This window comes from Calypte anna, chromosome 3 (genome assembly GCF_003957555.1).
Source record: "Calypte anna isolate BGI_N300 chromosome 3, bCalAnn1_v1.p, whole genome shotgun sequence".
Taxonomy (NCBI): Eukaryota; Metazoa; Chordata; class Aves; order Apodiformes; family Trochilidae; genus Calypte; species Calypte anna.
In genome coordinates, this window is record NC_044246.1 from 69167657 (window position 1) to 69181038 (window position 13382).

Consider the following 13382-nt stretch of genomic DNA (forward strand, 5'->3'; position numbering starts at 1 on the left):
GGAATTGAGAGTCCTTTTCTTCACAAAACTTTCTCTTCTTAGAAGCACTCTAGGCATACAGAAGGGGCAAGCTTTGAGGATCTCATCTGATTTTTGCATTATGCCATTACGCAATATCAGTCTGCATGGGTTGATGAGGAGCTGGAGGAATGCAAGAAGAGGAAAAATGTGAGTAGCAGAAGTGGAAGCCTTTTTTAGGAAAGAACATAAAATAGGCAGGACAGAATGAACTCAGGATCTGTTTTGTTGATTGTATAAATTCAAAGGACAAGCCACGCCACATTGAACCTTGGTGGTTTCCCTTATGGGTTCTGAAAAATGATGCCATTGATATGTGGGATCTTATTCTTTTTCTTCTAAACAGATCTTTACCTTAATCTTTTGTTTTCAAGATAGTCATGGCTTCCTTGATCTGGTTTCCTATTATAATTGATCTTTCCCTTGGAAAAAATATTCCCAGTTTGTACTCTTGCCAATCAAGTGCAGAAGAATCACCTCAATGTTCTTTGGCATAGAACTATGCAGGTTCAAAGTTGCTAAGTATTAGGCATTTAAGTGAGTGGCAAGGCAAGGAGGTTTCATCCTAACTATCATATTGAAAGCACATCCATACAGTCTCCTAAATTTTAGAAGAATGGGAGAAAGGGAAGAAAAGCAGTTTGCTTCAAGATGGGTGAACATGTTAGTACTCTTTTGAATGTACTATGGCCTAAAAGGACTTAATTATGCTTGATGATCTCAGAGGTCCGTCCCAAGCCAGATAATTCTGTGATTCTAAGTTCTTAGATTAATATCCTCTGTGGAACAGATGTTTCATGTGTGTTATATGTAAAGAGCCAATTATATATACAAGTCATGTAAATTTAAGATAAAAATGAAGTTCTTTGTATACATCTAAATGATACTTTGGGAGTATTTGTCTTGGTTCTCTCTTTCCTAGACAGCATATTTTGCTGGACATGTGTTTGACTAGAGTTTGGATTGTTTGGTTTTTTTCTCTTTTATTGTTTCTTCAACGAGGAAAGGAGATTGGGTAAAACTCTTTTCTGGTCTCTGTTGGCATCAGCACACTTGATCTGCCTGCGTCCAAAAGAATTATATCAAAGCAATTGCCTGCATTTGTTTCTTAGTGTGTTCTCCAACAGCACAGTCGCTTGAGGGTCAAACTGGAATACATTAATCTGGAATTGGGGCAGAAACTGCAGCCAGCCTCAGGTCATTTATGCCTCTTGAGATTTGTGAAAGTGACACTTCTGGGGTTCATTGTATTAACTTCCATGGAATTTCTGTGTCTGGTCTTGGTCCCTTACAAAGGCAGAGGAGATGGCTAGCCTCACATTCTCACTTTTTTTTTTTTTTCTTTCCTCTGTATGTCTGGAGAAAAAGGACAAGCCCAACATCTGACTCATTTCTTAGTATTTCAAAAAGATTTTTTAAATCCATGTGTTAAAGTTGTTTCCTCCTATGCAGTTTCTGCACATTTACATTTAGGAAGATTACCACAGCTATTTCACCTGTAAAAATAAATCTGTGGAGTCTAGTCTACTTGATCTTTGTAGTGGTACAACATTTGACATAACCAAGGCTGTACAAGGCTTAGATACACAGTTGCACATGTGCTTAACAGAACATCCTAATGGTATAAGATGTACCTGTGGTTGTGCCAGAGGAAGAGAGAGAAAAATGCATCCAGAAGAACAGAAACTATTAAGGTAGATAAATGCCCAATTCAGACTGTAGTTAAGCAGGCTCTGGCTCATCTTTTATGAGTAGCTTTGAAACCTTGCTATTTGTCAGCTTTCCCAAAAATTTTGCTCTTTAAGTGAATAGAGTTGCCAGTCACAGTTTTAAGTCTTGAGATGTGTTGATAGGAATACTAAATGTAGCAGAGATCAAGTGGTGGGGTATGTGTGAATGTATGTATATATATATATATATAAACACACCACACTTGGACAGGCCTTTCTTCCTCCCTCAAATTTCACAAGCTTTCTTGCTTTAGTTCACTCTGCAGAAGATTTGTATTACAATAGTTCACTCAAGATGGGGCGTTTCTTTTATGTTTATAGCACAGCACTGAGATTTTACTATGCTATGTATGCTGTGTGTGGGCATCACTTACTGAAAGTGACTGAAAGTTGGAAAACCACATTTTTTTTTCCACCTACTGAAGAGAAGACTCTCGGTAGAGTCTTAATTAAATATAATTAAATGTTTCTATGATATAATGCTGTCTAAATCTTAGGATTGGCATATGTGCACCAATGCTGAGCTCAAGTAATTCAGATTATTTTATCTGTTTTATTTGCATAATTTACAACACAGCGTTCACTTATAAGTGGGTTCATTCCAGAAGCTTAACATGAGCTGATGCCAGCAACTGGCACAAATCAAAGACTCCCCAGCCTTCCCTGCTCCTGAATATTGACAGGATTAATACTTTCTGTCAAAAGGCTCAGGTTAAGACAGACAGCATGGACAAAAGCTTAGACTGCATTCTTTCAAACTACCAAACTTAAATATTGGCAAGTGGTGGGATGAAGCAAATTCAGTAACCAAGGCCCCTTGCTGAGCATGTGCTCCTTAGGAGTCCCAGCCTTCAGGATGCAGACCCAAAAGTTTTCTTGGCAGCACCCAGTTTCTTTAGATGATGAAGGGAAAGGAGAGCCATGTGGGTATTCCAAGTGAGCTGGGTAGTACTCAGTGCTCATTTCTACTCACCCACTCTCAACTTGTTTCCTGAAGAAGTTTCATCTCAAAAGGGTGAAGCTGGGAGAGGAATTATCTGAGGGGGGATCTTGGGATGGGATCCCAGTGGCAGGCAGCAGATGAAGTGAATTGCTGAAAAAGGAGTTGTGGGTAGTGCTTCAGTGACACAGCTGTAGTAACTACATCTGTTTCCTAAAAGTTCTTTCCGTGGCATCTCAGTGTGAGGAGTTTCTTACAGTGAGGTCTTGTGTGTCTGGAGCCACATGCTGGGAGTTCAGAGACATCTGCCTGCAGATCCTACAGAAAACCGACTGCTGGGCATCTTCTGTACTGTCACCTCAGCCCTAAAAGGGTGGGGGTTTTCCTGGAGGCATTTTCTAGGCCATGAGCAAAAAGGCTGCCAGGATTGCTACCCTGAGAGGGGAGTAATGTTTCTTAGTGGAAACACAAAGCACTGTCTGATGCAGTGACCACTTACCTGGCCTCCAGCTTTATGCAGGCAGTAGGTCTCACCTGAAAGACCTCCTGGTTCATGCATAATAACCCAGGCTACATGGGTGTGTGTCCTTTGTAAATCATGTACTGCTGTTTTCACAGCTTTACAGAGATGGACAGTACATCACAACCTGTGGTGTAAAGGGTTAATTACTAATGAATTATCCCTAACAGATCATCGCTGAAAAAGCAAGACAAAATTGCCTGTTCACAGTCTGGAATGGATTAATTTCCAGTTCCAGTGAATTTTCCTCTGTTTCTAGATTAGAACTTGCTGCTTTCAAATATATTCCCCATATGAATGCTACTATACAGTGAGCAAAATAACAAAATTCCATTTAAGCTCTTTGTTTATAACAAAGCCTTCTGCTATCCAGTGTTTTCAGTTCTTTAATATCTTTCCTGAACACTCTTCCAATTTTTCCAATGCTGTGTCTGAAAAATGGAGCAGCAGAACCCGACTCATTATTCACGGAGCAGAGGAACGAAAGCCAAATAGTGTCACTGTAACCTACCTTCTCATCTTTTGATTTTCATTTGTTTGTACAGCTGAGGCTCGCGTTAGCCCTTTTGGCCACAGCCTTGCGTGGGGAATTCATGTCAAGCTGATTGCATCCCAGGACCCCTGGTGTCATATTCAGTCTCTGCTTTGGAGGATAGAGTCCTCTCTCTCCCTCTCATCCTGTAAGTATGGCCTGTATTCTTTATTCTAATATGAGGATTCTGCACTTGGCCATATTAACAGCTAAACTGGTGTCTCTCATATTTCTACAGACCTCAGCTGCTCTGGAGAAGTCTCAGTATTTTTTTGTTTTTCTTTTTTTTTTTTTTTTTTGCTGTCCCAGACTCCTGTATAGCCATGATGATTTAACTTTAATCCAGATCACTGAATCACTTATAAGGATATTCAATAACAAAGGGATGATCACCAATACCTGTGGGAATCCAATAGGAACCCTTCCTTTTGCTATTAAATAGATTCCCATTTACAGTTACACCTTGGCTTCCTTCATTTATGAACTTTTTAATACATTTAGTATGACTGTGAACTCAGAAGTGACTTCAGTAAAAAATTCATTTGAGATTTTTGCTTGACTTCATACTGTGCTTTACATCTGTGGAGCTCTGCTCTCCATGTACCGATGGACCACTCTCCTAACAAGCTTCAAAGCACTCAGTTTCTTCATAATGATATACTACAGAATAAGTCAAGACTAGTAATACTGCCAAGAATGTTGCCTTCACTAAGTGAACTTGTAATTTTTGCAAGAAATTACATCAGATTAGTTTGACAGGATCTGTTTTCTCTGCAGTCCAGTTGATTGACTTTAATTATGGAACTTCTTTTTTTTGAGATTTTATTGAGTCCTATGTTGGTTGTTCTATCCTATGCAAAATACTGGAAACTCAGCCAACTGGACTTTAATTACTTTCTTCTCTTAAACTGTGGCCCAACATGAGCCTTCCTCCTGCCCCCGATCCTTCCCCATGGGACCAGAACTGCTTTAGATGCAGCAGTAGCAGATCCAAGGCTAGCTATTTAAAACCTTCTGAGAGAGGTTTCTTTCTAGAAAATAATCAGAAACACTTATATTTGTGTATCTGCTGCTTAATATCCTCCCTCTCCATAACGATAAAGAGCTCAACTGGCCTTTTACCTGTGTACTAATCAGAAATATGTATTGTATAATTTCTGCTGCTTTTGTATTGTTGTGAACAATCCTACTGCTTTCATTGTTCAGGATTTGTCTTCCATAATCTGCTTAGAAAAATTAAAAAAATAACACACCTGATTTTTTCTGCCTTATTTTTTCTGCTATCTTCTTATGTCTCTACATAACCTTTATTTTAGCTTTTTTCACTCGTTATTATCTTTTCCTCTTGCCCCTTTTTGCTTGTTGGTTCTGTGTATAACACTGTATGTGTTTTTCCACTTCCCTGGTAAGCCCAGCTGCTGGGATTTTTCCTTGCATGTTATTTTTATCTAGCTCAGTCTTCTTTTCATGGTTGTAACAGTTTAGGCATTTAGGAAATGTCTTAAACCATTTGTAAAGTCAGCAACTTTCTGTACATTCTGTCTGCAGCCTGATTTGACTCTTGTGAAGCTTTGTGAAACTGAACAACCAGCAACCCCCTGGTTTTTGATCATTTCCTCCAGACAAGGTCTTGAGTGGGGGTTGTCTGGCTCCTCTGCTAAACCACCAGTGATGCCCAGGCAGTACATGCCTGGTAGGGTGACAACTGTAGGGTTTAGGTGTGTGTGGTGGAGTTTAGCTGCATGCCACAGGATCTGTACCTTGCAGTCATCGTGCTGTGAACTGCTCCTGGATTCTCCATTCTCTTTGATGTTCTAAGGCCCATGATGTATATGACTCATTTAGCTAATTGAGAAGGGCTTTAGTTCACAGGGTTAGGAAGGCTAATCTTTTCTTTAAATAAGGACTTAGGAACTTGTCATCTGTAGCCATATTGAAAGTACAGTCATTTTTAGTGCTAGTGACACTAAGCCTTCAGAATAAGTTGTTCAGATTGAATGGCCCTGAGATAACACAAAAGGTTTTTTAATGCTTACTGTATATAGACGTTGAAGAAACCAGTCATCTCGTGCTCTGCAGTGATTCCAGTGATCTGCAACAGATAACAACTCATATCCTCATGGGTGGATCTTGATTCAGAAATATCCATGACTGCTCTCAATCATTTACCAACAGTCCTGGCTCACTGGGGAGGTCCCAGATGATTGGAAGTTGGTGAATGTCACACCAATTCACAAAAAGGAACAAAAGAAGGACCCAGGAAACTCCAGGCCTGTCAGCCTGACCTCAGTGTCTGGCAGGGCTATGGAGCAGATCATCCTGGGGGCAATCATACAGCATCTACAGGATGGACAGGGGAGCAGACCCAGCCAGCATGCGTTTAGGAAGGGCAGGTCCTGTCTGACCAACCTGATCTCCTTTTATGATCGGGTGACCCACCTGGTGGATGAGGCGAAGGCTGTGGATGGAGTCTACCTGGACTTCAGCAAGGCCTTTGACACCGTCTCCCATAGGATTCTCCTGAAAAAGCTGTCAGCCCAGGGCTCAGACAGGAGCACCCTGTGCTGGGTTAGGAACTGCTGGAGGCCCCCAGAGAGTAGTGCTAAACGGTGCTGATCCAACTGGCAGCCACTCACGTGCGGTGTCCCCCAGGGATCAGTGCTGGGCCAGGTTCTGTTTAATATCTTCATCGATGATTTAGATGAGGGGATTGAGTCCACAATTAACAAATTTGCAGACAATACTAAGCGGGGGAGGGGGAGTGTGGATCAGCTGGAAGGCAGGAGGGCTCTGCAGAGGGACCTGGACAGACTGGAGAGTTGGGCTGATTCCAACGGGATGAGGTTCCACACGGTCAGGTGCCGGGTCCTGCACTTCGGCCACAACAACCCCAAGCAGCACTACAGGCTGGGGACAGAGTGGCTGAGAGCAGCCAGGCAGAAAGGGACCTTGGAGTCTGGATTGACAGGAAGCTGAACATGAGCCAGCAGTGTGCCCAGGTGGCCAAGAAGGCCAATGGCATCCTGGCCTGTATCAGGAACAGTGGGGCCAACAGGTCCAGGGAAGGGATTCTGCCTGTACTCAGCGCTGGTGAGGCCACACCTCGAGTACTGTGTCCAGTTCTGGGCCCCTCAGTTCAGGAAGGAGATTGAGGTGCTGGAGCAGGTCCAGAGAAGAGCAAGGAGGCTGTGAAGGGATCCAGCACAAGTCCTGTGAGGAAGGGCTGAGGGAGCTGGGGGTGTTCAGCCTGGAGAAGAGGAGGCTCAGGGGAGACCTCATCACTCTCTACAACTCCCTGAAAGGAGGGTGTAGCCAGGGGGGGGTCAGTCTCTTCTCCCAGGCAGCCATCAGTAAGACAAGAGGGCATGTAATTAAGCTCTGTCAGGGGAAGTTCAGGTTGGATGTTAGGAAAAAATTCTTTACAGAGAGGGTGATCAGACATTGGAATAGGCTGCCCAGGGAGGTGGTGGATTCTCACTCCCTGGAGGTTTTTAAGAAGATACTGATGTGGCACTCAGTGCCATGGTCTGGTAACCACAGTGGTAGTGGATTAAGTGTTGGACTTGATGATCTCAGAGGTCCTTTCCAACCTGGCTGATTCTGTGATTCTGTGAGATTTCTATCCAAGCTGTCAGTCACTCAGACAATAATTTGTGAAATATAGGGTTTGTCAACTCCCGTCTTCCATTTGGACTTCTTAAATTTGCTACAAATGTTTCTTTTAATATTCTAGTAATCTAAATCTAGCAAATAATTTTCTGGTATTTTGCATTGCTATTCTGCAGGCAGAGTGTTCAGCCATTTTTTTCAGATGCTTCTATTAGTGTACATGCAACTGAAAAGGGTCATCTTTACAGCCTCTGCTTCGATTCACGTTGTTCTTGATATTGTGGTTTTGTGCTGAATTGGCTTTTTGTTGCTTATTTTATCAGACTTTTCTAGGCAGCCTAGTTTACAGATTGGGCATTTGTTCCCTATAAAGAGGTCACATTTTCTTTTACAGCACGATCCACAAATCTGACATCTGTCTCCTGCACTGTTCACCTGCTTGTTAACTTCATCAGTCCTCAGTTTTTCGTCTTTCCGTGCTAGTAAACAGGGAGGAAATCCAGACATGACCTCCAGGTCTCTTGGTTGGTTGACAGTTGTGTAGTCCATGAGGTGTATCACAAAAGCACAACCTCCAGAGAACCCCTGCCTGTCTGGTCGAAATTACCATCCCATTCTGCACTTTCCTTTGTGTATTGTGGATACAAATGGATACAAAGAAACATGGAAACTGCTGTTGTCTGCCTCTTCCTCACAGACTGTTCTTTTAATTCTCCTGATGAGGATGGTTGGAGCCATCGTCTGGGGCATTTTGGGTCCGTGCTTTTCACTGCTCATACTCAGAGAACCACTCAAACCAGGGAGGGCACGCAGGCAGTGCTAGAGGGAGCTCAAGCACCACCAGCAAAATGTTGCCACAGCATTCACCTGGAAGTGCATTTGCTTGGTCATACATGTAGGATGGGCTTGTGGACCACCTGATGATTTGTGATCCCCAGTCCACCCAGGCAAACATCCTCACTGTTCTGTGTGACTAACAGGATCTCAGGTGATTTTTTTACAGCTCTGCAAGTGTACATTCATGTTTGAAGGTACAGTTGCTTCTCCGAAGCCTTTGAAACTTGAGAGAGAATGAAGGAGGAAGCAAGAGGAATAATGAATTCGCAGTTGCTCTGGCTTGAGAAGAGGGGAAATTAAAAACTGTTTGCATCTGCTGTTTTTGTCACTCACTGACAGGAAACTTACCAGAAAGAAGCTCATCCATGCTCCTGACCAGAGGCGGTGCCATGCCTGAGAGATACTAGTTGAACCTTCACATTGATCTAGGCAATCTGTTTCAGGTTGTTTTGCTGTCCTTGCCAATAGAAAGGATTTTCTTCCCTTACGCTTTAATATCCACAGCTTCCACTTTGTCCATTATTTCAATGGGACTTTGCACTTAGGCCATGAAGGATTAAAGCAGGACCTCTTATAGCTGCACTGAAGAAATTGCAGTAGCTTTAAGTTGAAGGACACGGTTGAGGATCTGTAACTTCAAGTCACCACACATGAGTGCAGATCATTCCCTCAGCAGTATCTGTAATGACCTCAGGTTCATGGTGAAATCAAATTCTCTTTTCTGCTTGCCCTCAGATGTGGACATAGAGCTTAAAAATTTATCTACCATATGCTTAGTGATATTTTGATTAATGTGGAAGGGCTCTGTCTGTTTTCTGGCTTCCTTTTGAAAATGTTCACCAACCCAACAGAATCTGTTTTTCATGATCCTTAGATGGCATCTGATCGCTTTTTAAGCACTGTTATCTCTGGCTAATAGAATGGACTTCCCTCATTATTTTACCCCCCATCACCTCTTTTTTAAATTCTAACTCCCATCTTTTGAAGTATATGTGATGTTCTCCCTTCATTCTTGTTGGCTTATTCTCCTCCTTTTTTGGGTATAGATCCATGTGTGTCTGTTTGGGCACTACCTCCTTGACTTGCCTGAGGTAACTGTGCAACGTAGGCAACCTCACTGGGCTTTGTTCAGGGTTCACTTCAACCTGAGCGGTACTGATCCACCTTTGGAGGCAGAGGGACTTTGCTGTGGGTCACTGGTCCTCAGCAGAAGCCATGAAGGGGAACAGTGGCTTTTCTCTTTTGTCCCATTCTTTTGAATTCTTCCTCAGTTCCCTTCCTATTACTCATCTCCTGCTCTGCTATTTGTCCCATCCAGGTTTGTGTAGGTTATGGTTGTTTCTAGGGTCATTTCCCAGCTTTTTGGCACTAAGTCCCGCCTGTGGTTAAAAGGAAGGAGAGACAGATCATAGAATACCTAGAAAACATCCCTGGTAACACAGATGCAGCTTTCAGCAGCACAGCATTGTAGGATATGAGGAGCCGCAGTTTGTAGGGTGTTTGGTAAAACAGAGTTGAGGATCCCTGGTCATAGTGGCCTTGTGGTTGGCCACTCTTCTGTAAGAGAGAATGCAAGTTAAGACCTATCTCACTCCACAACCCATTGTCCAGGGTGTTTTTCATTACCTTCTCAGCCTCCTGGTCTCTTTGTTTCCAAGATTTCAAGATCTCCACCAAAAATGGACTAGATGGTAATGTGTCATCTTTGTAATCCTAACAAATTCCTCTGTGGACAGCATGTCAATTCTTGACTCTCTAGTTAGCATGGCTTAACCTCTGTGCCTCTGAAGTTATTTTCTAGACCAAGAACACCGCTCACTGTGGTGAGTTAATTAAGGCCTAAGCTGAGTGAGTCAATGAATGACCCAGTCATTTACTCACTGCTCCCCAGCAAGATGGGGAAGATAATCCAACAGGCAAAAGCAAGAGGACTCATAAGCTGAGATAAAAACATTTTATTAATCAAAGGAAATAAAAAGAAAACAAGTGATGCAAAGGCATTCACTCTCCACCTCCCACCAGCAGACCTATACTTAGCCAGTCTCTGAGCAATTTCATAAAACTCAGCTTTTATATCTCAGCAGTGGTCTGCAGTATCCCTTTGGTCGGTTGGGGTCCACTGTCCCAGCTGTGTCCCCTCCCCACTTCTTGCCCACCTCCAGCCTACTCACTGCTGGGACAGAGTGAGAAACAAACAAGCTCTTGAGCTGTGCAAGCACTTTCAGCAACAGCTAAAACATGGGTGTTATATTAACACTGCTTTGGTCACAAATCTAAAGCACAGCAGGGTTCAGGCTGCTATGAAGAAACTTAACCCCATCCAGACCTAGTACACTTGTGTACCTAGTACACAAGCTGTCATCCACTGAAACCACAGTGGCAGCAGCTGGGCTTGAGAAAACAGATCTCACTAGTTTTGTGTGTATGTCTCAGAGTAGGCAGTTTTTGTGTCTTCCTGCTATTGTTGTAATCAGAACTTTAAGCCCTCTGGTTACTTGCTGGCCTTTGTCACCATGTAGTTGCCACCTTCTCTGGGATCTCTGCCTCGAGGCATCTTTGCTGTTGTAGGTGAAGTAAGCTGCAGTGATGGTGAGAATACTGGAGATTTCTTTATGTGCTGGCCACTGGCAAATTTTTGCTTCTATTTAGGAAGGAGAGTATTTTTTTCCCCGATCTAACAAGGCAAAAAAAGAATTTAGATAACACTTCTAAAATATTAGCAGTAGCAACCTAGATGAAACAAGTGCCCCTCCAGGAAGAAGTGTCATCTGGAATAGTCTGAAAGTAAATCATCTGATTTGAGATTTGACTTGGTCTCATTTCCTTGCTGTCACATCCTCTGAGTTCTTCAGTAAAAAAATAGAAATCAGACAAGGTGGAGAAGAGGTTGGTTTTGTTTGTGCTTAGGTGAAGAGAGGTGGGAAAGAAGCAATAAGTTTTCTTGAGAGGAAACCTTTGTGCCTCATATATCCCTCCCCCCCCAAAAAAGACACAAAGCTTCTATACTACTCTCTTTCTCTTTCCCCACTTCCTCCCCTGCCCATCCTGATTTAGTTTTTTGTGTTCTGCTCCATGCTGTGGATCAGATGGGCTCCCATTAATCCTGAGTAGATTCTAAAAATACAAATTGAAAGAAAAAAATTGGAACAGTGTGAATCAAGCTGCAATCATCTTTCTGTTCTCTTAATGGTGGGAAAGAAAGAGAAAATCAGTGGAGACACTGTTTCACTTCTTCCCTTTCCAAGATAAAATTATTCTGGCATTTGCAGCAGTTGTTTTCTTGATACAGGTTTTCTAATTTATATACTTAAAAGGCACTTTAAAATTTAGGTACATTAGCTTAAAATGCTTATGCAGGCCATCTACCCATTTCTCTCTGTTAGTGAATAGAGCTACTCCAAACCACCTGATGAAAGAAAAATGTAGCTTGAAATCATGCTATTGAATTCACATTGTGTTCTCATGTGTTACTCAGAATCAAGGATAGACCATCCTTTGGGGGCTTTAACTGCAGAGTAAGCAGTGTGTTTACTGTGTGTAGCTGCTGCCTTTAGCTGTTAATGTCAAAGTTTGCTTTAATTCATCTTAAGAAAAAAAGGAAAGAATAAAATCCTAGTGAAGATTTGAGTCTGTCTCTCTCTTCAGTGTATGTAAATGTGAATGTAAAACCTGCAGGCCTTCTTGCACGTTAGCTGAGAGTAAATCCTCTTCCCTTCCCTTTCCTTCCCTTCCTTCATTACATATGAAATGTGGATGTTTGTGGGAAACGAAAATCTCTCCTCCAAACTGATCTTCCTGCACTGTGTTTTTCTGGGACACTTTAAAATATAATAAAACCCTGAGGCAGTACAAAGCATCACTCAGTTGCTGTTACTTTAAGAAACTGCAGAGTGAAACTCTTCTTTAATCACTTCTTATGTTTTGTTCTGGTTTGGGTTTGCTGAAAAGGGCGTATCACAGCCAGTAGAAAAGAATTTATTGTTGTCTTTTTTTAAAAAAAGATCAGGAAAGATCTTTAAAAAGATCATTCACTGCGTGGACTGGCAAAGAAGTGGCAGAAAACAGAAAGGGTGGCAATGTCTCCTTATGTGGGCAGTTCGGAGGGTTTCTCTCCTCTTCTTTCACTCCTGGCACTGGGGATCTTTAATTCCAGCTGCTCCAGCAGCTGCACTGTGCTAATGCATCTGCTTGTGGCCTTGCAAGGTGACCCCCTCACCATCCAGTTACTGGCCAGTCCCACCACCACAGTGTCCTTCAGACAAACACTATGTGTGGACACAGTCATTGTCCCTCCGGCCTGGATAGATCATTGACTTCATTAGTCCTCTCTATGTTGTAATAAAGAGATTACATAGATATATAGATAATAAATAGATTGCCTAGCTTGTCATAAATCTCTTGCCAGAGAGGGACCGTACCTCAGCAGCAGGACGGTGGATCTCAAGATGAGGCATTCATCACTTTCTTCCTGGCATTGAGTGGCCACCTGTCCTGTCCCATGGACAGCTGTACTCACAACCTCTGGAAGAAACCCAGGGGCTGTTGTAGTTCAATTAAATCCTTCAGTATGCACCTTTCCTTTGCTGGTCCTGGCCTCTGAGGCTGGCTGAAGTTAAACAGGCAAGAAGAAGTCCAAAGCTTCATTTTTCATAACTGACTTTTACTTTGGGTCCCAAAAAGAGGGGAAAAAGAGGGAAGGTAAGCACAGTGCTATACTTCACAGACATCTGTTAGAACTTAAACATTGTAGTCTCAAGAAGCTGTCTTTTCCAGGCCCACATCCCCAGTACCTCAGTAAACACAGAGGAACAGCAGGGCTGAATGTGACACTTCAGAGTACCTTGCAGACTCTGCTCTTCTCATGGCAGCAGGAGCTGCTTATTTTCCCTTCTGACACCATTGTAGAAGAAATCCAAAGCAACTTTATGCTGACACAAAACAATAGTAAGAGTGCTCCAGCACTGTCAAAGGCATTTGCTTTGTGCCATGGCAGTATGGCAGCAGGAGTTCATGTAATATTGCTCTTCCTACTCCTCCAGCCATGGATGTCCAGTGACACTGAGCATTGGCCTGAATTTTGACTGCTGAAGACAAACGAGCAATTAAACTGCTGAAATTTTTCTGCTCAGCCCACGGAAGCAGAGTCCAGGGGTGAAGCATTAAAGGACTCTGTTCAAAAATCAAATTCGTGCAGCT

At 42.7% G+C, this 13382-nt stretch overlaps 1 protein-coding gene across 8 annotated transcripts in view; it reads left to right on the forward strand.

Moving 5' to 3' along the window:
- FYN (FYN proto-oncogene, Src family tyrosine kinase) overlaps window positions 1-13382 on the forward strand; it is a 140241-nt gene that overhangs the window by 79670 nt on the left and 47189 nt on the right. For 5 of the 8 annotated variants that reach the window (XM_030447632.1, XM_030447633.1, XM_030447638.1 and 2 more), the window contains one exon: window positions 3754-3888. The exons of 2 other annotated variants lie outside the window; for them this stretch is intronic. The gene's annotated coding sequence lies outside the window, so the exon portion shown is untranslated. Of the gene's footprint in view, window positions 1-149; window positions 169-3753; window positions 3889-13382 lie in introns of those variants that run through there. One more of the 8 variants, XM_030447635.1, reaches the window with a different exon arrangement.